At 40.6% G+C, this 22,718-nt stretch overlaps 1 pseudogene; it reads right to left on the bottom strand.

Annotated features, from left to right (window-relative positions):
- Positions 1-22,718, bottom strand: part of LOC114615389 — a 75,187-nt pseudogene that overhangs the window by 6,850 nt on the left and 45,619 nt on the right.

Below are 22,718 nucleotides of genomic sequence, written 5' to 3'. Positions count from 1 at the left end.
CTCCTCCCCTTCCCTTCCTTCTCTTCCTTCCCACTCTTTCTCCATCCCTCCCTTTCTTCACCCTCCTTCCCTCTCCCTTCTTTCCTCTCCTTCCCTGTCTTCTTTTCTCCTTCCCTCCCTTACTTCCTCTACCCTCCTCAGCCCTCCTCTCCTTCCCCTTTCCTCCCTCCCTTCCTACTCCCTATTCTTTCTCCCATACTCTCCTTTTCTCTTCCTTCCTTCCATTTGTCCTTCCCTTTCTCTACATCCCTTGCTCTTCCCTCCCTCTCTTCCTTCCTGTTCCCTTACTTCCACTCTTTTCCTCTTTCCCTCCCTCCTTATTTCTTTTTTATCTTTTTCCTGCCAATGACTGTCTACCCTCTCTTCTCTCTTTTGGGAGCCATTCCTTTTTATAAATTGTGTTGCATTTAAGATGCAGACTAACAGGGACAGTATCAGAGCTTGTGTTTTCAGGTTGATCTTTGTAGCATATCCAGGCTTTCATTGAGCAAGTGGATGCTCATTAATGGAATCAGACAAATGCAAAGCATTGAAAACAAAACAAAACAAAACAAAACAAAACAAAACAAAACAAAACAAAACGGAAGATGCCATTTGACTTTAAAGAGGTTAAAAAGCCACAGGCTTTATACCACTTTTGGATGCTGGAAAAGCAACATGGCGCCTACCGTGGCTGGAAGTGAACTTTCCAGAAGGGCTATGGTTATGTAGGCAGAGAGGGTCATTTCATCATCTACTCCCCCCTGCAAACAAGGAGTAAAATCAGCAGAATATACAGCAATCAATCCATCAACACTGCCTTCCCCGCTCTTGGCCAATCCATGTATTCAATGGAAGTTCCCATTCATACCCCCATTATGAAAAAGTACATTCCCAACCTAGAGGCTTATTCCTCCCCATGGTAGGTAGTATGACCTGACTTTAAGGTATTATTAGATCATCAGTTCAGAAAAGATCACCTTCAACTCCTTGTGGAAAAGTGACCCAGAGCTCCGGAAGCAGCCATTGTCCTACTGCTGCTGGGAGAGCCAGGTGAAGGCTTGGGTGATGTGTGACTCATCAATGAAAATGAAGGCTCGAGCTTGTGCAAAAGACTTGAGCACAAAGGCTGTGAGCCTGATGGGAGAGAGAGGGAGAGTGGGGGGATGAAGCTTTAGTTATGAGGCAGCTCCTCCACACGAGTTTCCAGGGGCTGGGTCCATACTCCTGAGGAATCAGTCTAAAGGTCTCTGAGAAGAACAGCTAGACAGTCACTCTGGCTGCTCCAAAGAAGTCTTCCATTCCTTGGTCCACTTGGATGTGCACTCACTAGGTGTGGTTTCAGGTGCTTCCCGCTTTCCTTTCTCATTGCTTCTATCCTGGACCCTCTGGTGTTTATGTGACACACCTGCATGCTTATCATAGGCATTCCCCACTTCCTGTGATTTCTGTTTGTTGATAAGAATAATCTCTTTTCATAAAAACCCAAGCTATATGTTTTCTGCCTCATAAAATTAGATCCCTCTTCTTGGTTTTTCTCTCGTTTATGCCGGTCTCTTTTTTCTCTGTCACCTGTTTTTCATTTGTGTGTTTTTATCTCAATAATACAGTCTTTTTGTTTTGTTTTGTTTTGTTTTTGATTTTAAATTAGAGAATAATCTTTTAAAAGATTTATTCATTTATTTATTTTATGTATGTGAGCACACTGTTGGTGTCTTCAGACAATCCAGAAGAGGGCATCAGAGCCCATTATAAGCGGTTGTGAGCTACCCTGTGGTTGCTGGGAATTGAACTCAGAACCTTTAGTAGCACAGTCAGTGCTCCTAACCTCTGGGCCATCTCTACAGCCATCAATAAAACACTCTTATGCAATGCAAGTCACATGAAGAATAGCATCAGCTTTTCAAGTCTCAGTTATGAGCATCTTTGGATGCTCAGCCAAGTGTAGCCAGACGTTTACTGATGAATGCTGTTGGTGATAAATGAAAAAGCCAGCTTACCGAAGCCAGTAAAGCACATGGTACAGAGTCAAAGCAGATGAGCCTCGAGGGGATCTTACTCCTGCAATCTATGACATGGTTTACCTCAAACATGTCTCTCTCAGGTCCAGGCATCTGATAGACTCCCATGAAACAAGATGCATGTATAGCTGCTGTGAGGTACAAGAGTTGTACAAGGCCTGGCATACAGTGGACCATTCTTACCAAGTGTTTCCATGACTCTGGCCAGATTGATCCCCGAAGGCGCTGTAGGAGCCATCCTTGTGTTTGTAATTCAGCTCCCTCTGATAACCTGGAATAGAAGTCCTTGGGTGTATTCTGAAGACACTGATACATCAGAGAATGGCAGGCAGTAAATCTCAAGTCAGAGAGATCCTCATGTACCCTGGCTTATAGGACTGACTAAGAACATTGCTCAACTCTCTCCTCCAATGCTAAGCCCATTTCTAGACATTTATAGAGAGAATATTTACAAGAATAAGGTGTAGTTTCTGAGCCTTACTGACCAGCTCTGAGGAAGCCAAGGGCCTTGGACTTGATCTTCTGAGTCAGCTGTTCGGTTTCATTCAAATATTTCAGTATGTAGATGTTGGGAGCAAAAAGGACCATGTTCTGCTCCCCACAGCCATAGGGCATCTGGAGAAGATTTTGTGTGTTTTTTATAGCTGAACTCAAGATATCACCTGGAAGGGAGAGGCATGACATCAGAATTGCCATTTTCTTCAAGAACAAAGTAAGATCTTTAATAAAATCAGTTCTCTGTGATGTGATGGAATTTTATGGGTGATGTGTGCTGGAACTCCATGGGCATAGTGGTATATTTCCCACTATATTTATCTCAGTATTTTGGGAGGAGCTAATGTGGGAGTAGTAAGGAGAAGGCAGAGGAGGAGATAGGAAAAAAGAAATGGAGAGAGAGGGGAAAATGGCAGCAGATGTACGTGTGTCTCCAGCAGTCAAAGGTATTTGTAATATCTAGGTTAGTAAAGGGTAACACCTCTAATTGTGTGGGCTTCTTGTTATTTGAGCATTACCAAATATATAAAGCTAGTATATAATCTTTCAACATTAGAGTCTCATTTCTTCTGGGTAATGCGTGGATGGCAGGATGATCTGGGCTCAGCCCAGACTTGTGGAGACAGTGTGGAAGATTGCTGAAGCCATCTCCCACGCTGGCATCTAGTGGGTGCCAGGGCTGCTCTTTCTGGCTGGCCGTTTCTAGCTGTTACACGCCAGTGGCCTCTGGCCTCTTCCAGCTGTGGAGCACTTGGCTTCAGATCACGGAGCATGGCAGCTTGAGCTAGGCAGAGATGCTGCCCCTTAGACAGTCAGCCTGCACAGCCCCATTTATTAAACATTGCCGGTATTATTTAGTGGGTATTAAGGATGTTAAAGAGATCAAGTGTAGTAGTTTGGATGCTACATTTGGAATCATGGTGGGGACAGGGCATTGGTAGTGACTATTGTTCCAAGTCTCCCAGGGATGGATTGACTCACCTATCACATAGAAGTGAGCTCTGGCTGAATCATTCACTACTGTTGGTGGGAGCGCCAGGGACAAGTTTTCAGATACCTCTGCATCTTAATAAGCAAAACAAACAGGTAGATGATTATCTCTGTTCTCTGCACATCTAAAGTGCCCTAAGATCAGTGGCTTCAGAACTGTGTCTTAAGCTTTGATTTCTTGCCTCCCTAGAAAAAATGATCTTGAGATAAATATCACAAATCTTCATTTCCTGGTACCACAGGCTTGTCAAGCTCCTTCACCTTCCCTTTCATCACCCATTTTTTTGAACCAAATAATCTGTCCAAAATGGAGTGTCTGAGCCTCTGGGATCTGTGATCCTCTACTTCTATCAATGCCCTAATTGGTTATTTTAATAAACACATGAAACTGTCTTATTGACTGAATTTTGGTTTAGGAAACCTTGTGTGTGTGTGTGTGTTTGTGTGTGTGTGTGTACTTTGACATAAGTTAGTGTTTTCTGGGAATGCAGAACATCGATTGAGACAATGCCTCCCTAACACTGGGCTGTAAGCCAGTCTTGAAGCTTTTCTTTTTTAGTAATAGATGTGGCAGGTCCTGGCCCAGTGTCCACCATCTGTGGTGTATAAGAAAGCAAACTGAGCAAGGGCAGAGCAAGCTAGGAAGCTGCACTGCTCCGAACCTTCTCCTTCAGTTCCTGCTTCCAGATTCCTGCCCTGACTTCACTTCATGATGGACTGTGGTCATGTAAGCTGATCAACTCTCCAAGTTGCTTTTGGTTATGGTGTTTTATAACAAGGATCGAAACCTAAAACAAAGCAATGTGTGATTAAACATCCCATATGTCAGAATAAGTGAATGGAGAAATCCTGAGCCAGCTTTTGTACTTCTTGGCTCCTTAGTTGCTCGGGAGGCTCTCTGACCTCTACCATCCAGCTGTCATGGATGCTTTCCTATGGCAGGGATAGTAGGTAGATTACACTGTAATCAGTAACTATGAGGAGAAGCAGAGCTGACCACTGGAAAGAATAGGGATTTTATTATTCCATCTTTTAGTTAAAAAATAATCTCCAGCGACCCACCTCTCTTTTCTTCTCTTTCTTTCATGGAAAACATTTAAATTATCTTAGTGTTATGTGATGATTTTCTTCCACACACTGTATTAGGAACTGTTACACTAGTTTGCCTGCTTAACAAAGAAATTTGCTTTATTTAATCTCTTTTGTTAACTTTAATATAATGATGGATTTTTACATTAAATAGAAGTTGTTATTCTAATTTCTTTATTCTTTTGACAAATATGTTTTGAGTAGATACAACAAGCACTTGTTAACAGAGGTGCTGGCAATGCAGTCATTACTGTAAGTGGACAGTCTCTGACTTTATGTTTGTTCCTCATAGGAGAAAGTGCACTTCCTTTTGTGTGATATGTTGTTATATTTCCTTTGCAATAGTTAGCTTCTGCTGAGGAGCAGGGATAAAAAAAGCAAGTCATAAAAACCTTCACTAGAGAAAAAAGTTATGCTAAGTACATACCATTATTTAGGTTGGCTTATGTATGAAAAATTTCAGCCACATAAATCTTTGTTTTTATTTATGACCTGACACAAAACAAATATGGTACTTTCAATATATTCTCTATATTCTCACCCCGTCTTTTTAGAGAAAATATCAACTGTGACCTCAGTCATTCATTTTCAATAATTTTTAAAGTATTGAGATGGATGAAGAGGCTTATGAATGCTAAAAACCAAAAGAGGGTACAGTGAACCTTGAAGCCCTCAGTGAACAATAGTTTTGAGAGTTGCATCAGGTAAATTATGATCTTAATTCATGAGACTCAGTTTTATTAGTGTTTTAGGGTTATAAGGTATACACTATTCTGATTTTCTTATAGGAATACTGCAAGATCTCTTATTAAGCAACTTAAGTTACTATCTCATTGTGTTTTGAAAGGTTCTCACCTGATGGGCAGAGCAGTGAGCTGAAGGTATGCTGTTTCTTGATTCCTTCAGGCTTGAACAAAAAGATAGGACGTGAGAAATCAAATACTGAGAGTGTAAACACAGAATTGCTGGAGGCAGTTTTTTTTTTTTTTGAAAAGATAGCTTTACTTGTAAGGTCATGGGCTGGAATGGCTTCAGCATGTGAGAATCTGGGCATGCCAGGTCAAAAAGAAGGCAATGGGGAAAAATAATAAAGGAAAGGGTAGGGGCATAATCAGAAGAAAGAGGTATAGACTTAAGAAGATAAACTGTCTTAGGTTATCCTTCCTGCCCCCAAAGCATCAGTTTCAAGACTAGGAAGGGAAAAGAGAACAGAGCATATGTGGGTTTAAAGCATGGGCTTGCCAGCTATGATCTATTTCAAAGTTGTATGTTATTATCTTTTGTCTGTCATCTAAATGTAGTCAACATTGCCCCATTTTTTGGACTCAGCACACTGCCTACTGAGGAGCTTTACTCACCTCAACTATCAGGACTTTGACTACTGTGTCCTTTCTCCCAGTTTCAGGAATTGTGTCCACCTCAGAACCACAGGGTTCTGGAGACTGTTGTGCTTCTGCAGACACAGAGAAATTCACATTCCCTGAAACAAACATTTCAGAGAGCTGAGCTCAGATTTGCCAGGAACCTGGCATCCACCAAGCCCCAAGATCTGCAGGGTATCCACAGTTCTAGGAGTGGTTCAATAACTTGTCTTGTATTTAAGAAGGTGGTAAGTACATGCAAGCAGCAGCAATGACTGTGAGCTTCCTCTTGGGGACCCAATGAGAAGAAAGCAACTGAAGAAACTTCCTACACTCACCAGTTCTGTGTAGAGCCCCCTTACAAAATTTTCACTCACCTAAAGTTTTGGGAGTTACCAACCAGGATGTGGTGTGCCTCCCATTGGCCCCAAGGCAGTAAGAATCTTGATCTTTTTCTACTGGGACAGCTGTGAAATCAGGAGAGGCTTCCAGCTGCACACCCATCTGTGACCCCACAGGGAAAAAGAGATAGCAAAAAAAATAAATGAAAAAAAAACATGTCACCATGGAAGTACAACACATTATGCATGGGAGTAGGTATGAAAAAGAGTCTGAAGGGAATTTGTGTTAGAAAGAGAAAAGGAGGGCATGTGTTTGGAAAACATGCCTAAAATATCATGTAAGTTAACACAGAAGGCTTGCAAAGATTTCATCCGCACATAGTTGTCTAGGACATTATTTCACTTTCACCTATGTTTTATCTACACAACCTATTATGAAGATAATTACATATGTGTCTACTTATATTTGTTTTATTTTGATGGCAGAAGTACATTTACTAGATATTTAACTACTATTTTTTATATACCTATCTCTAACAAAAGCAAAGTCTATTGCAAAACAATATGCCATTTTGTCTTGACAATAACCTTCTATATCTATGTGGACCATGTCTTTTGATTGTATACAGGGGCTACATGGAATATCCTATTTCTGTCAGTACAGTGTGTGCTTTATAAATACTGGCAACATCACCTAATTATATGTAGTATTTATATTGTTAAACAACTCTTTGCTGTATATATGTAGCTAGAGTCTGGGAATTGTTTAAGCATTTGGAACCACTTGCTGACAGGTCCAATACAATCTCTTCTCCACTTTCTTTCTTCTTTTCCTTTAAGTCTTAGTTATAATTTACACACACTAATTGTCCTCTTCCCCTCTGGTCATGATTAATTCAGAAAGGTGTTCACCCGCATGCTTGTAGGGAGGTAGTTCATCACAGTGGCTTTGAGCATGAAGGTTTCTCCACGGATCACAGAGTAGGGCATTGTGAGCTCCACAAAGAAGGGCTGGAAGGCTTGGAGAGGTGCCACCGATGAGAGACCAAGGCCAGTATCATTGGACAGGCAGAAGGCTCCGGCTTTCCATTCAGTGATGGTGTCAGGGACTGTTGTTTCCACTTCAGCCATTCCAGAGGAGCTGGGAGAGTAAGTGTAAAGCACAGAAAGTGAGCAAATGAATTCGTTTTCTCTGAGAAGGTAACTCTGTGTGTGACAAGACATCATCCCTTTGAGTCCTTCAAAGGAGTGATAGAAAGCGAACAGAGTAAACAGGACTCCAGATGACAAAAGAAAATGTCTTTCTGTAATCTTGTTTTACCAACTTAAGTCAGCCCCAGAACATCTCAAAGTTCATAGGTTAGTGGAAATCTGACCACAGATTGGAAGTTTTCTCTGAATCCCTATCTTCAAAATCTCATACAACAGTTTTATTACTTATAAGGTCTACTCCATGTAGCAGTCTCATAGTCTGCTCCATGTAAGACTGCCTATTTACCTACTGTATGTGATATTTTTTAATGTCCATTTTCTGGGAATGATGGAAATTTGTGTATTTTTATAATTGATGGCTTGATATGGCTTTTTAAATTACCAACTTCATTTGTTTATGATAAAATTAGAGAAATACAAGAAAATGAAGAAAAAGTTTATACCCAGCCCAAATCATAAAAATGGAAATCACTTACTTTACTGTCACTATATCCCAGACCCATGTTTCAGGAAAATATTTTCGAACTGTTTCAATAACTCGATCTTTAGGTGGCAGAGTTTTACGTGGCGGCTCTTCAGGTGGTGGATCTTTATTTGGTACCAAATAGAAAACTCCAGAACTTCCACGGGGATGTGGATCATCATATTCCAAAGCAGGTCCTATGAAGTTACAATGGAAGAAATTGAATTGTACTTGAATACAGTGGGACATAATGTTGCAATGAAAATGTAGCATAATTTTCAGTTTCTTCTTGACTGTTAAACACTATTATGGTTACACTGGAAGTAATTCATTGAATCACTCATTGTGGAGGAGCCTGGGAAACATCTTTGTCAAAGGTGAAGTCTCCCCTATAGTAGTTGAACTTGGGAGGAATCATGATGCATATTTTCTTTGGTTGGATTTTGGATAGTTAGTGAATGGTTACAGATATAATGTGCCCCCTAGGAGGAATGAAGTTCCACAATAGGATCCTAGGTAACAAGTCTTGTGGCTACAATGAGATTCACTCCAGACAAAAGTCGAATAATATATACATTATCTGCAGAGATATTCTTGCAATATTTTTTCTTTCTTAAGGTCTATAGGTTTAACCAGTATTTTAACAGGTTTTCAATTTGTATAAAAACTGAAAGAAGAATAAGTATAAACTCTTGGGTTAGAAAAAGGAAATTTATTGCCCAAGAATCATAGCATTTGCTTGGGTTTGTACTGGCAAGAAATGTGGGACTTAAGCTGGTGATGAAGGGTCTGTACTCTGTTTTTATTTTCAAGAACAGGTATACATGCAAATTTAGTTAGAGCTTCACCTAAGTGTTTCCCAACTGACTTCTAAGTATAGAAAATCTCTCCCAATTTCTTACTTCATATACACTCACACAGAACTTCATTTCTGTAGGTCCTTCTCTGTGATAGCCACAACCTTTAACCTGACCTCAGTCTTTCTATTTGCCTTCAAGAACTAAGTGTTTTCTAGTGTTTTAAGTTCATCACCCATTACCTTAAAAGCTACATGGATAGTTGCTCAATTATTTCATTGTCTAGAGTAGTGACAGTGTCTCAGGTCCTCTTGAATTTACAAACTTGTGAAAATATTTCATTTTCTTTTCAAATCAGTATAAGGGAAATTAATGTAGTCCAATAAGAATAATGTTTTATTTTGTTAACACAGATAAAAAAATAAATTTTAGTAGTTGGAATGTAAATAATGATAAAATAGGGTTTCATGATTTCAAGTAACATTATAGAGGTATAGTAATAAACCAGCATGGTAAAGCCACAAATATAGACATGGAGATTAATGGAACAAAATACAAGACCTAAACACACTCATGTAATCACAGGCATGTAGTATTTGACATAGATGCTGAGACATACACCAGAGGAAAGACACCATCTTCATCAGATGGTGCTGGGAAAACTGAATGTTCACACACAGAATGAAAGAATAAAAGTAGACCTATATCTATGACCCTGCACAAAAATCAACTCCAAATGCATCAAAGACCTCAACATGAAAACCGAAACTGCTAGGGGGAAGAACTATAGGCAGCAATCTTACAAAATACATGTGTAGACAATGACTCTGAATGACACCCATTCACTTAGAAATCAAGGTAAGTGCTTGACAAATGGGACCTCACAAAACTGAAATGCTTTTTGCACAATTAGGGAACAATCAATTGAGTGAAGTGGAAGCCCAGAGAGTGGGAGAATATCTTTGCTAGCTATACATCTGATAGAGGATAGATACCCCAACTACATAAAGAACTCAAAACAGTATAGACAACAAACAGCCCAACTTAAAAAATGGACTGTGGATCCGAACAGTGGTTTCAAAAGAAAATTTAAAAGGTTAAGACATATCTTCTAACTGTGTTTATTATGCTAGCAATTAGACAAATGCAAATTAAAACAACTCAGATTTCATCTCATCCCAATCAGGATGGCTATGTTCAACAAACCAACTGACAACATGTGCTGGAGAAGATACAGGGAAAGGGAGCCCTCATTCACTGTTGGTGGGGATGCAAATGGTGCAGTCACTCTGAAAGGGACTCAGATGAGAGGAAGAGGGAAAGACTAAATCGTTTGTTGGTTAATATATGAATGTGCATGTATCCCTGGACATAAGTGCATTTTTTCTTCCTGCCCTCCCCTTTATTTGCAATGCTTGGATTTTCTGTCTCTTTCCTGTCTAATGCTTAGGGAACTCTCTTCACCTCTCAGGACACATCTACAAAAATTTTTCCCACTTCACACAATGATCCTGTATCGCAATAACTATTGTGTTTTGTCTTATTTTAACATTGAAGGAAGGAACTCCAGCCTTTAACTGCCTTGTAGTAGCAGCATACATCTGTGCACATTTTGCTCTTGTAACCTTGGGTTCTTTTTCTCTTACTTGGATGCTATACATGCACTACAATTTTATTTTACCAGCTTCAACAAAGAATTCATATTTATTTTGTTCTGAAAATACTGATTTGTTATTTTTACCTGACAGTCGAGCAATGTCATAGTCAAAACAATATGTAGGATGTTTGATCTTCAAGTTCGTGAATGCCATTAAACCCATGTCCTAGAAAGAAAAGTATTAATCAAGTGAAACACCTCAAAATTCTGAAAAAGTGTGTATACAAATTCCAGTAAATATTTCACATATAGTTTTACATGTTCAAGTAGATTTCCTATTCCAGTTGCGTGTCCCATACTCATTTGAGAGTATAGTGAGGAACATAGAATTTATAGTGAGGTCTTATGTACAGGCCTTCTTTCTGATGCAATGCTGTCATTTTTAAAAGTCACTCATAACCGTCCATGGTGGTACATGCCTCTAATCCCAGCACTTGAGAGTCAGAGGCAGACAGATCTCTGTGACTTTGTGGCCAGCCTGGTCTACAGAGTGAGAGCCTGGACAACCAGAGCTACATAATGAGAGCCCAAATGAAATACCATTAACAACAACAACAACAACAACAATAATAAACAGTCAATCCCCCACTCTGTGCCAGTTTTCTTGATAGAGAGAAAAATATAGTCTAGACTGGCCACTTTCCAGGATGTAGACTTTGCAATGCTCAGGATCGAACCCATGAACCACACCACATGTAAATATAGGTGGTCTGCCAGTGACTCATAATATCCTTGGCCTAAGCCTGAAATTCTTTATTATATAGTGTTTCATTAAACCTAAATAATTCACAGAGCAGGATCCCAACAGATAATAGGGCTTACTGCCACATATCTGTAGACATCTTTCTCTTGTCCATATGGTACTGAGTATATGAGCTTATCTGTTATGCTTGGTCTGTCCATCACACAATCATCTTCGTCTTCAGACAGGTGGGAACTTGGGATGAATTTCTTGTGCTGCATACCTGGCAGATGATATACCTGTAAGAGACAGAAGATGAGGGGGCATGTGGGGAGAACTTCCCGAGTTAGCTTTGGCTGACATTGTGGTTCCCGAGTTGACTGACTGGCTGGCTCCAGCAGGCCCACTTTCGGGGAAGTTACTCACACACAAAAAAGGAATAATGATTGTGATCACTGCAAATACATGAATGTTTAAGGAATAGCTGTCCTCATTAAAAGTACAGGCACCCAGTGGATGTAGGGGGCATGTTGGGGGGGCAATGGAACTCCATCCCCATATTAAACAACCCTTGTGTTTTTAAACAAATTGCCTCTATTTGTCAGCTAAAAACAACTGCTCAAGAAATCTCTTGTTTAATAGATTTGGGGAAAGTAAAAATCAAAAAGAAAAACATTTAGCAGGATACTTTCAGCATTTTCTGCATGTGAATCATAAAATCTCTTCATTAAACTTAAATTAATTATTGGCTTAATTTACATGTTATTTTAAGACTCATAAGTTCCCAGTATTATTTAGACTAAAGGTTTCTGTTTTTAAATTTACAGATTTACTGTATATACTAAAACATTCTATTAGCCAGTGTCAATAATTTTTACACTATTAGAGTGATCATATAATTACTCCTAATAAGCCCTGTTTTTAATTCAATATAAAGAAGGGTTTTACTGTCATTATCTTGGGAGACTCCTATAAATAGTGAATTGTTTCATCTGTGCTTCTGAGCATTTTCAAAACAAGTTGACCACCTTGCATTTTAAAATTTAAAATTTTAAATCATTCTATCCTTTTTTTCTTATTTGAAGAACTCTTGAAATGTGCAAGGTTCTCTTTGTATAAACGGTTTCCTTTGGCTCTCACATGCAGTGTGACTCTGAAAAGCTCCATCATGAGTATCTGAAGGGGACAAGCCACTCCTGGGGCAGCACATGTTCAGTAAGAGCATAGAGGGCTTACAACTCACAGAGCACTTTATTTCCTTCTTTGTCTTCAGTTTATTTGCTAAAGTTTTCTGAAGTGTTCTTCAGGAATTTACAATGACAAGCTCCCTTAGAGATGCTGTCAGCATTAAATGCAGTATTTTACATTCAAGAACCCAAGTGGCTGAACAATCAGTGTTTCATAAGAAACAGGGTCACTTCCAGTCTCTGCTGACCTGTTTTAGACAGAGGCTGAAGGGACTCACCCAGGAAGGGGAGAGCTCAGCCTCGGGTTTCAGGAGCATCACGCTTTGGTCCACAGCTCTCAGACCACAGAGGGACTGAGGAGAAGCTGTGACCCTCAGATGAGTTTGTGAGCCAGGAAGACTTTGAGATGAGCTGAAGCTCAGGTCCACCTGAGAGAAGGAAAACCAACCTTAGCGGGAGTGGGGGTGGGGTGGGAGTGGGGTTCCTGCTATTGCAGATCTGAAACCTGAAACGTGGAGTCACCCTGGAACTCTGCACATACATCTGTTTTTTCAGATTATGAATACAGTCAGAAACACAACTGAAATTTGTTGATTCCACTTTCTCCCCTGGAATTGATTTAAGAAGACAGGAAATGTGTCAGTCAAACTCCAAAGCAACAAAGGACTATTTCGACTCCCTGAAGTTCTTGCAAATAGGTCACTTTTGGTGTGTGTGCACATATATGTGAGTGTGTTGTCATGCACATGCATGTGCAGGTGTATGTATCCATGCACCCAGCAGAGGCCAGAGGAGGGTGTGAGTGCCCTTTTCCCACTCTTAACCTTATTCTTTTGACAATGCCCTTCTTAATCCTGGAGCTAAACTAGCAGCAGACAAGTTCCAGCAATTCTCCTGCCTCTAGTCTTCAGGGGTTATAGGACCCTATGGTCTGCCTGGCTTTTATATGTGTGCTGGAATCAGAATTCAGCACAGCAACTGCTATTACCTACTGAGCCATCTCTTCAGTCCTGAAGCTACACTCCCTCCCTCTCTCTCCATCTCCCCTTCTTTTCCCTCTTCCCTCCCCTTCTCTCCCTCCCTCTGTCTCCATTTCGTTCTCTCCATCTCTGTTTCTTTCTGTCCTCTGTCTCTCTGTTTCTGTTTCTGTGTCTCTGTGTCTCTATCCTTCTGTGTGTGTGTGTGTGTGTTTGTGTGTCTGTCTCTCTGTGTGTGTCTGTGTGCGTGTGTGTGTGTGTGTATGTGTGTGTGTGTGTGTGTGTGTGTGTGAATGTCTGTCTGTCTGTCTGTCTGTCTGTCTCTTTGGTGAGGTTTTTGAGACAATGTTTGTTTGTGTAGCCCTGGCTGTCCTGGAACTCACTCTGTAGACCAAGAACTCAGAGACCTGCCTGCCTCTGAGTGTTGAGATTAAAGGCTCACACTTTAAGCACCCAACAAAGTTACTTATTTGAAAGGACTTTTTCATGGTGAATCTCATACCTGGGGTCGAAAAATCAGTATTCTAATGGGAATACTGCCTCTCTGTCTACATTTGTCCCTCTGTCTGGCTACCAGATCATCTATCATTTGTCTTCATCTCTCAATGTTTCCTATTTCATTTCGGCCAGTGAAGCAAACTGTCATGGTCTGGGTTGTATTGAAAGGGGCTGATGAAAGCAGATCAGAAGTGTGGAGTAAGGAAAGCACAGATGTCCACCAACAGACGTAGTTCCAACTGCCTAGTGTGAATAGGTACTGAAGATCTACGATACAGCACACATTCAATATGCTGTGTCATAAAACTTAAGTGTCTTATGTTCTTATCACACATACAGAAAAATCATAAGGAAAAACTGGAGGGAAAATAACTATACTAACAATTGATAGGCCTGGATCCTGTGACTGGTCTCATGTAAGACTATGACATTAAGGGTCTTTGAGATAGCTCAGTGGGTAAAGGTGCCTGCTGAAAAGCCTGTTGAGCTGAGCTTGACCACTCAGACCCATGAGGAAGGAGAACACAGACTTCTAAAACTTGTTCTCTTTCCTCCACGTGTGCATATTCACATGCACATGTGCACATGCAGATAGATACAATAAAATCTAAGTTATACAACTTTAAATTAGTTATTAAGGATTCAGTTCTCCTCTCTTGCTCTCCACTTCCTTGCTTCTTCTCTCTTAAATCTCCGACCATGTGTGGAGTTTGTGAATTGAAATCTGGCACTCTGGTACTGTCCACATCTTTGCCACTGAGGCACATACCAGTGACTGGGTTTAGCATATTCATCTGAAATCTGGATCCTTAAGACTACCCCCCCTTTTAAATAGAAATTTTAGGGAACAAATCCCTCACTTTGTTGCGAAGACATTTTTCAACTTCAAATGCTGCAGAATCTGCAATCACTTCTCCATCAGGCAGAATGGTGTAGATGAGGATTTTAGCCATGGGGACCATGCTGAAATTCACAGGGATCTCCAAGGCAAAGTTTCCTTTTGCTGGAGCTGGAGGGAATGGGAAGAGATGGTCAAGGGTCAGACTACTGACAAGAAAACCCAAATTACTGAACACAGGGATTTGGAGGACTGTCTGTATGTATAAGACAGTCTTCCTGTCCTGTGGTTGGTTGTTTGCATGCTAATGATCTCAGGAGGATATCACAAAGATGTCTTACACCAAGATGTTCACTGTCAAAAGTTATCTTGGTTATTTATAGCTAGACATATGCTAACCTCTTTTCTCTTTTATACCTTAGCATCCCAAATAGCATGTTAGATATTCCTGTTATAAAAAGGGATGTGACAACCTTGGCTGATGTCCCATTTATTATTCAGATAAAAGGAAGACTAACAGAGAGGAAAGCTTGTTACTAGGGGAGCTGAAAATTAATAATCATCTCAGAGGAGCAACCCACATTTGGCAATAATAGGCATATCTTTGGTATTAAACTTTTTCTCAATGCAATGTCCACAGTATTTATATCTTTTGAGAGAAAAGTATGCATTTTTGAAGTCTCTCATTGTTTTTGGTGAACCTGAGGGGATTCATAAGCCTTCTCCAATTGGGTGCTGTGATTCCCACTTGGTATCTGTTGAAGAATTAATTGCATATTTTATTAAATTACTAAATAATTTTTATAATCGATCAGTGACAAGGAAATTCCTTTTCAGTAAATTTGTTGAGCATCCACTGAGTATCTACCACTTCTAGAAATTAATTGAAAGATAACTCTGACTGTATGTAGCAAGCAGGTTTGTATCTAAAACTTGCTATTAGCCAGTGTCAATAATAATTTTTAAGCTATTAGAGTAATAACATAATTATTCCTAATAAATCCTGTTTTTAATTCAATATAAAGAAGAGTTTTACTGCACTAACTTGAGTGAGACTCCTGTCAATAGTGTATGGTTTCAACTGTGCTCCATGTAGTTGATTTGTCCATTGACAGAAATGAATAATAAAAGATAAAGTATAGAACATGTGTTTGCATGTGGTAAGTGCTCTTTGGGAAGGAAAGGATGGCAAGGTCAGAGCATCGAGATTACCAGGATTTAGTGGTAACATGGGATCTTAGTAAGAGGCCCCATTAAGGGAGTGACAAATGAATCACATTTTGTTGAAACTGAGCAAATATCACCAGGAGATGACAGGGTGTCATCACTCACAGAGTCACAGCAGCTATGGTTCCCTACCCAAGAGCTTATCAATTGCCAACCAGTCAATATTACAGCATGGAAGGGGAGGGGTTTGTGAAAACCCACTCTTAGCTGAGGAGCTATTGACAGGTAATGGTTGCTGAGGAGAGGAAGAGTCAGATCTAACCAGTGATGTGACCCTTTGCAGATTGTCCATGTTTCAGGGGCTGGCCCAATACCTCATCATATATGGGCAGCACTAACTGAACTCAATAGGTTTTTTTAAAAAAGACATAAAGTAGGGAAGGAGCCTGGTGAAATAGGCAGGGAGGTGTCGGGGGTGAGGGATTTGTCAGGAGAAAGTATGATTAAAATACATTTTATAAATATATGTAACTTTCAAAGAATAAATAAAATCTCCTTAAAAGTAAAAATAAAGGAAAGGAGAGATAGTTCAGAAATAAAGATCACTCAGTGCTCTTCTAGAAGACCCAGGTTTGATTTCCAGCACCCACACCAGGATGCTCAGAACTCTGTAATTCTGGCTCTAGGATATCCGGGAGTTCTGATGCCTTTGACTTTCAGAATACTTTTATTGACATGCACATATTTACCCACCTGCATCTCACACCCAACTAAAAATATTAAAAAATAAAAATTCAAACACATGAAAATCAGTGCAGCTAGAATGGTAAGGCTGGCACCCTCCAGATTTTTTATTTAGACAGACACTAGAATACCTCATTTTCCTTGGGGATAATCTGTGTATGAATGCATAAGTTCCTCATGTAGATAGTATCTTGGAGTACTGTGTGTATTCAGGAGGTACATATTCAAATAGATATTTCACCATGTTGAATGATACTCGGTTTGGGACTCTGAGACTTTTTTTCTGAAGATCATGAGTGAGAGCATACATTGGGTAGCAGAGCCATGAGTTCCTACTGTGGAGAGTGTCTATGGAGACACACAAGTATAATGGCACGGCTAGCTGCTCAGTAGTAAGATTCCCTAGGTGAGTATGTGGACTCTCAGTTGAAGAAATGTTACTGTGAGGGAGACACTTACATTCTCCTGGCTCCACGTGATGAGTGTGGTTTCCAGTCTGGATGATGCTGCCCTGGGCCATGACCTAAAATGGAAAGCATTTTCCAAGCATACGTCTATGTTTTACAAGGCTTTTTTCTAAGTGTGCTAGAAGACATAGAAGAATCTATTGTATTCCAGGCAGAAATACCCAGCCTAGAACCCAATGTGTCAGGAGAGACAGGGTCAGAAGAGGAGATTTTTTTTTTTTTAATTCTCTCAATGTGGAGCCAGAACTTACCAGGTAGTAGAAAAGGAGCTCTCTCAGCACTCCCAAGTCCTTCCCCTTCAGAATAAACTGTGCCTGAACTGTGTGAATCTGGTTGCAGGGCAAGATGCTGCTGGTCTCTGTCTCAAGGTAGATGTAGCTCTTGCTGAGGGAGTAAACAGCATAGGCCACATGCTGTGCCTCTGCATGTCTTTCTTCTATGCAAAAGGAATGGGAACATGAATTTTCCTCCTTGTGGTAGACCTGGAGAAACAACAAAGTACTGTGCTGTAGATTGCCTAGCAGGTAGAATCTGCCTTCTGTGATCAATCAGCATATTTTCCCATCTCATTTAATGTTTGAATATTATGTACATCTTTTTTTCAAAGTGGGGGGGAATTTTATTAAATGGATTGATGTCTAACATCCTGAATTTTTAGAATTGAGGCAAATATTTACACCAGGGACGAGAGAAAAGAGAAGTGTATTATTTTTATGAGACAAAGGAAACATTTATTGTCCATCTAATACATAATGAAAAATTTTACATATATGAATTTTAGTTCATTATGAATGTGAAAAATAATGTATTGACAGAAACATTTTCATATATTAATGTAACGTACTCTGAGAGTACTCATCCATCCTAGTACCCAATCCTATGTTTCCCTCCGGTTCCCTTCCTCCTTAATAGACCCTCTCTGCCTTCATTCCTGTCCTTTCCCTAGATTCCACATGTGGGGCACAAAGAGGGTACACAGGGGGACGTATCAGGGACATATGGGGGATAATTTCTCCTAGTCTTATACTTCTTTATTATAATCAACAATTTCTAAATATGTTCAGTTCTCTATAGACAAGAAGACTCTCTCACAAATATCTGAGTAAAATCCAATATACACATTTTTCCAATTTTCTCTATTCACTCATGTAACAGTGGGCTTTTCCACTTGTGCCCAAGTTCATGAAATAATGACTCTGAGACTGAATTATTATGAATAATTGTCTAGTCCAAAAGCTTTGGCTTCTCCTGTTAGCCCCTAATTCAATTACCCTGTTCATTCTTTTCTGTTGGTTACCTCTCCTCAGTTTGGGGTGAATCTTCCATGCCTGACTCTATCCCTGCCGTTCTCCCTGTACTGGAACTTCCACCTACTTGTTTCCTTCCTAAGCTAATAGTCCAACAGCATTTTATTGACAAGTGATGCTTCCATATATTGCCCAAGAGATTCTCTGTAAACACTCATCCACTAATAGGTATTAAAGTTGACTCCATAGCCCAACTGTGCTGAGAACTGCTGAGATTGCCATGGGATGTAGATTTCTCTAACAAATGTTAGCTTTCATTCATATGTGCATGTATATGGTCAAGGTATACCTGTACCTTATACTGGCTTCCCTTTGGATTTCTGTAGAAGCTTTGAGCTTAATGGTCATACAAATTTACCTTTGCACCAGCTGGGCCTACAGGTTCTTTTGTTCTCATAACCTTGCCAGCATTTGCTTTCCTGATGATAGCCATTTTGATGGGTGAGATGAACTTTCAGCATAATGTTAGCCTGTATTTTATTGAGAGTCATATGGGCTGAGCATATTCGCATGTGTTTCTTGACCATTTGTCATTGATGTCTTAAAAATAGACTATTTGTTGGATCTACTGAGATGATCATGTCATTTTAACTCTTGATTCTATTTATATGCCATTTACAGTTGTCAGTTTACAAATGTGAAACCATCCAAGTCATCTTATTATGAAATCAGTTTGATCATGGTACATGATTTGCTTAATGTGTGGCTGAATTTGACATGGAGGAATTTGAACTCAGACTTTCCTTTAACACCCATCGGGTAAATTAGTCTGGAGATTTCTTGTCACTGCATCCTCATCGAGTTTTTGTCTCACAGCTATTCTAGATTCATAGAATGGCTTTGGAGGCATTTCTTCTTTTGAATCTTTATACAATAATATTTCTTTAGTGATGTTTGGTTCAATTCAGCAATGAGTTCTTCCCAGTCTCAGATCTTTTGTGCTGTGTCCCTTTAATTATTTCTTCAATCCTATTTCTCATTGCTGATCTGTTTAGGTTTTTTTTATATCCTTCTGGCTCACTTTTTGTAAAATACAAATATCCAGCAATTCATTTTTTTCTTCTGGTGTTTTTGATTTATTGGAATAAAAGTTTTCAGATTATTCTCTAAGAACCCTATGGATTTCATAGCATGTGCTGTAATAGTTAACTATAATTTGCTAATTTGGGTTTTTAACTCTCATTGGGTTTAGATGGTGGCTAATCAAATTCACTTATCCATGTGATTTCAGAATCATCGTTTGTTTCACTGGATCTCTTTACTGTTCCCTTTGGTGTCCATCATTACTTTCAGCCATATTTATTATTTCCTTCCTTTCATTAATTTTGCAGTTTTTCTGTTCTAGTTGTGTTAACACCTTGAAGTACAGCATAAGGTACTTCATTTGTTAGCATTCTGTGTAAATTCCACTCCACAGTTATGTGGCAACAGCCAGGTATGCTCCTCTCTACAGTTACCAGGCAATAGCCAGGTAGGCCTGGCTCCCTTCTCTCTGTCTTGCTCTCTCCCCTTCCTTTCCACCTCTCTCCACGTACTCATGGATTAGGGTTATGAGTAGCCTCTATTTTTTTTTATTATGGGTAGCCTCTATTTCTCTACTCTCTGTCTCTTTCTGTTTGTCTCACTCTTTTTCTCTCTCTCTGCCTCTCTCTGTCTCTACTACCCTCTTACCTCCACTCTCTATGCCTTAAATAAACTCTATTGTATACTATGCCATCTTGTGACTGGTCCCTCAGGGAGAAGGAATGCCTCCCCATGGGCCCACTGAGACATCTCCTTCTCCCTATACCTCACCACACACTCACTTTATCTTTACCTTTTTATAAACACATCATTGGTGTTGTGACTCAGATGTAGAACATCTGCAGATTTGCAACCCACTTCAGCTATCACAAGAAATCCATGCTCTCTAGAACTGGCAAGCCCCCCCCCCCCATCTCCCACTGGTCAGAGTAAATGTCCTCATGGTCCTAGGGGAGAGTCCTTGAGCTTGGAACTACCCCTGTATTGTCCTTGAGGATGTCCTTGAGATATTCAGTCTTTCACTGGTCCTCATTCTAGGACTCCTTCCCTTGGGTGAGATTAACTTCTCCCTTTGAGATGGTTTCTTTGTCTTGGCTGAGAATTCCAGGCCAGGCCTGGACAAACTGCTCTCTCAGGAGCACTGGCTCCAAGCCTTAGCTCCCATTCCCCACGTGTCTTGCCTTGAGTTCAATCTTTTTGCCTCCTCTTCCCTAGGATGTTTTGGTCTAGTTCATAGTTAACAGAGAACAATATCTCTCTACATCCCCTCTCTCTTCCTCATATGCAGCCTACTGCAACTTCTAGTTCAGCTGGTTTGCCTGAAGAGTGGGTTTTCCCCGTCCCCTTCTAGAGACCCTGCTTGCTCCCCTCCCTACTCTGATCCTTATTCTGCTTCTGCTTGGACCCTGCTCCTTTTGTCCTGTCGAGATTTACTTTCCCACGCGTGTGTGACCACCTGCAGTAATGGCTTGTGAAGAAGGCTCTCTCTCTTCCCTCACTGCCCAGGACCTTTAAAGTGAGTGCTAGTTTTGTTTTCCTTCACAAGAATAGGTAGCATGTACGTTGCTGTGATACAGAACATGCTTCCTTCCCCCCCTCCCCGCCCACCTCTGACTCTGCTAGGAGGCACTGGGCATCGATTTCCGGTTGCTAGTAGGAAGTCCTGCCCTGCAGCAGTGTGGACTGACCTCAGCACCTCTGCCTCAGCTCAAGGCCCATAGCACAACTCCATGACCTGTGGTCCACAGCTCCAACCTGCGAGCCTTGCTGTGCAGCTACAGCTATCCAGCCTGCAATGCAGTGCCAACAGCATTGTAGGCACAGTGGGGAACAACCCGAGGGTTACTGCGAAGCTACAGCCACTGATGCCGAGGTCCCGCCACATAGAACTACCACCATCCAAGGGCTGCTGTGGGACTCATAGACTTCTACCACAGGATTTGCTATCACCGAGCCACTGCCATGTGGGTTATGCAGTTGGACCCAAACCAACCCCTCAGTTCCACATTTCCTGGTATCAGACTGAAAAACTATGCAGCTGTAACCAATAGATATGGCCCTCAATCTTGTCAAAAGTCTGCTAATAATATATTTAAGATTATGACAGATAGAATTCCCAAAGTCTCTAACAGTTGACCCAAGATGGTCTCAGAAGATGTGAACACACCAAGAAGATACTGCCCGGATGGTGATCACTGAAAAACACAGTGGAAAAAACTGGATGCCCTGAATCAAATGACGTGGATAAACCAAGGTAAGTCATTTCTCATGTCACCCGTATCCATTCTACAGAGAAAATGCCCTTTGTTTTCTAGTTAGCTAGAAAAATTTGGCTAGTGGACTCTGTTATTTTTAAAAATAATATATAACTGGTAGATTGTTGTTCATTCTTTCTCAGACTTCTAACTACATTGACAGCTAAACTTTCACAGATGTAATCTGTTACCTTATTACCCAAACTCAGTTTTTGTCAAGTAAACCCTTCATATTTCCTCTTCTTGCTATGCCACTATCCTATTATTTGGGTTCCTATAAGCTTGCCTAACTCTAATAAAACATTACATTATAAGATCCAACAAAGGCTCATCTCAAAGACAGCTCATAATGTTAACTCACATTGTTATCTCTTTTGTAAACTTATAAGCTACAGGAAACCCATTCAGTTCTACCTCTCATGGACCAAATAGACTCCATCCAGATAAGTACATCTGCTTGAAGTTCCCACTCACTACCTATTCCAAAGGGTGGGGACCCTCTGGGTCTCAAATGTACATATTAGAAAAAATTTTTTCTTCCAAACATACTTAATCTTATTCCCAACATCTTGTCAAGTCTAGGCATATCCAGAACAGCTCCAGAGAAGCAGTCTCCAAATCTCCTGTCACAGACACAGACATTTCTACTGCACCTGCTCCTTCTGACCTATCCTCAGATGGTTTCACAGACCCTGGATAGCACAGGAAACAGCCAAATCTCCCTAGACTGGAAAAACATCCCCCATATCCATTCTTCTAGGTTCCCTAGAGACATGTCACCCCAATGCCAGCAGAAAATAGGCAGATATCACGATGACCCTATTCCTGCTTCACCATCACCTCTTTCTAATTTTTCTTTTTAATTAAACTGAAATGAGGGAATAATAGCATTCTGTCTAAACTCCACCCACACAGCTACATGGCAACAGCCAGGTAGGCCTGGCCCTCCATAAAAGGGGCTACTTGTCCCCTCCTCTCTCTCTTGCTCTCTCCCCTTCAGTTCCCCTCTCTCTATGTGCTCATGGCTGGCTCTACTTCTCTTCTCTCTCCCTTTCCCTTTCCCTTTCCCTTTCCCTTTCCCTCTCTCCCTCTCTCCCTCTCTCTCCCTCTCTCTCCCTCTCCCTCTCCCTCTCCTCTCCCTCTCCTCTCCCTCTCCTCTCCCTCTCCT

Source organism: Grammomys surdaster, unplaced genomic scaffold (genome assembly GCF_004785775.1).
Source record: "Grammomys surdaster isolate TR1022 unplaced genomic scaffold, NIH_TR_1.0 126660, whole genome shotgun sequence".
Lineage (NCBI taxonomy): Eukaryota > Metazoa > Chordata > Mammalia > Rodentia > Muridae > Grammomys > Grammomys surdaster.
The sequence above is the reverse complement of the archived record's forward strand: the minus strand, read 5'-3'. Positions and strand labels throughout refer to the sequence as shown.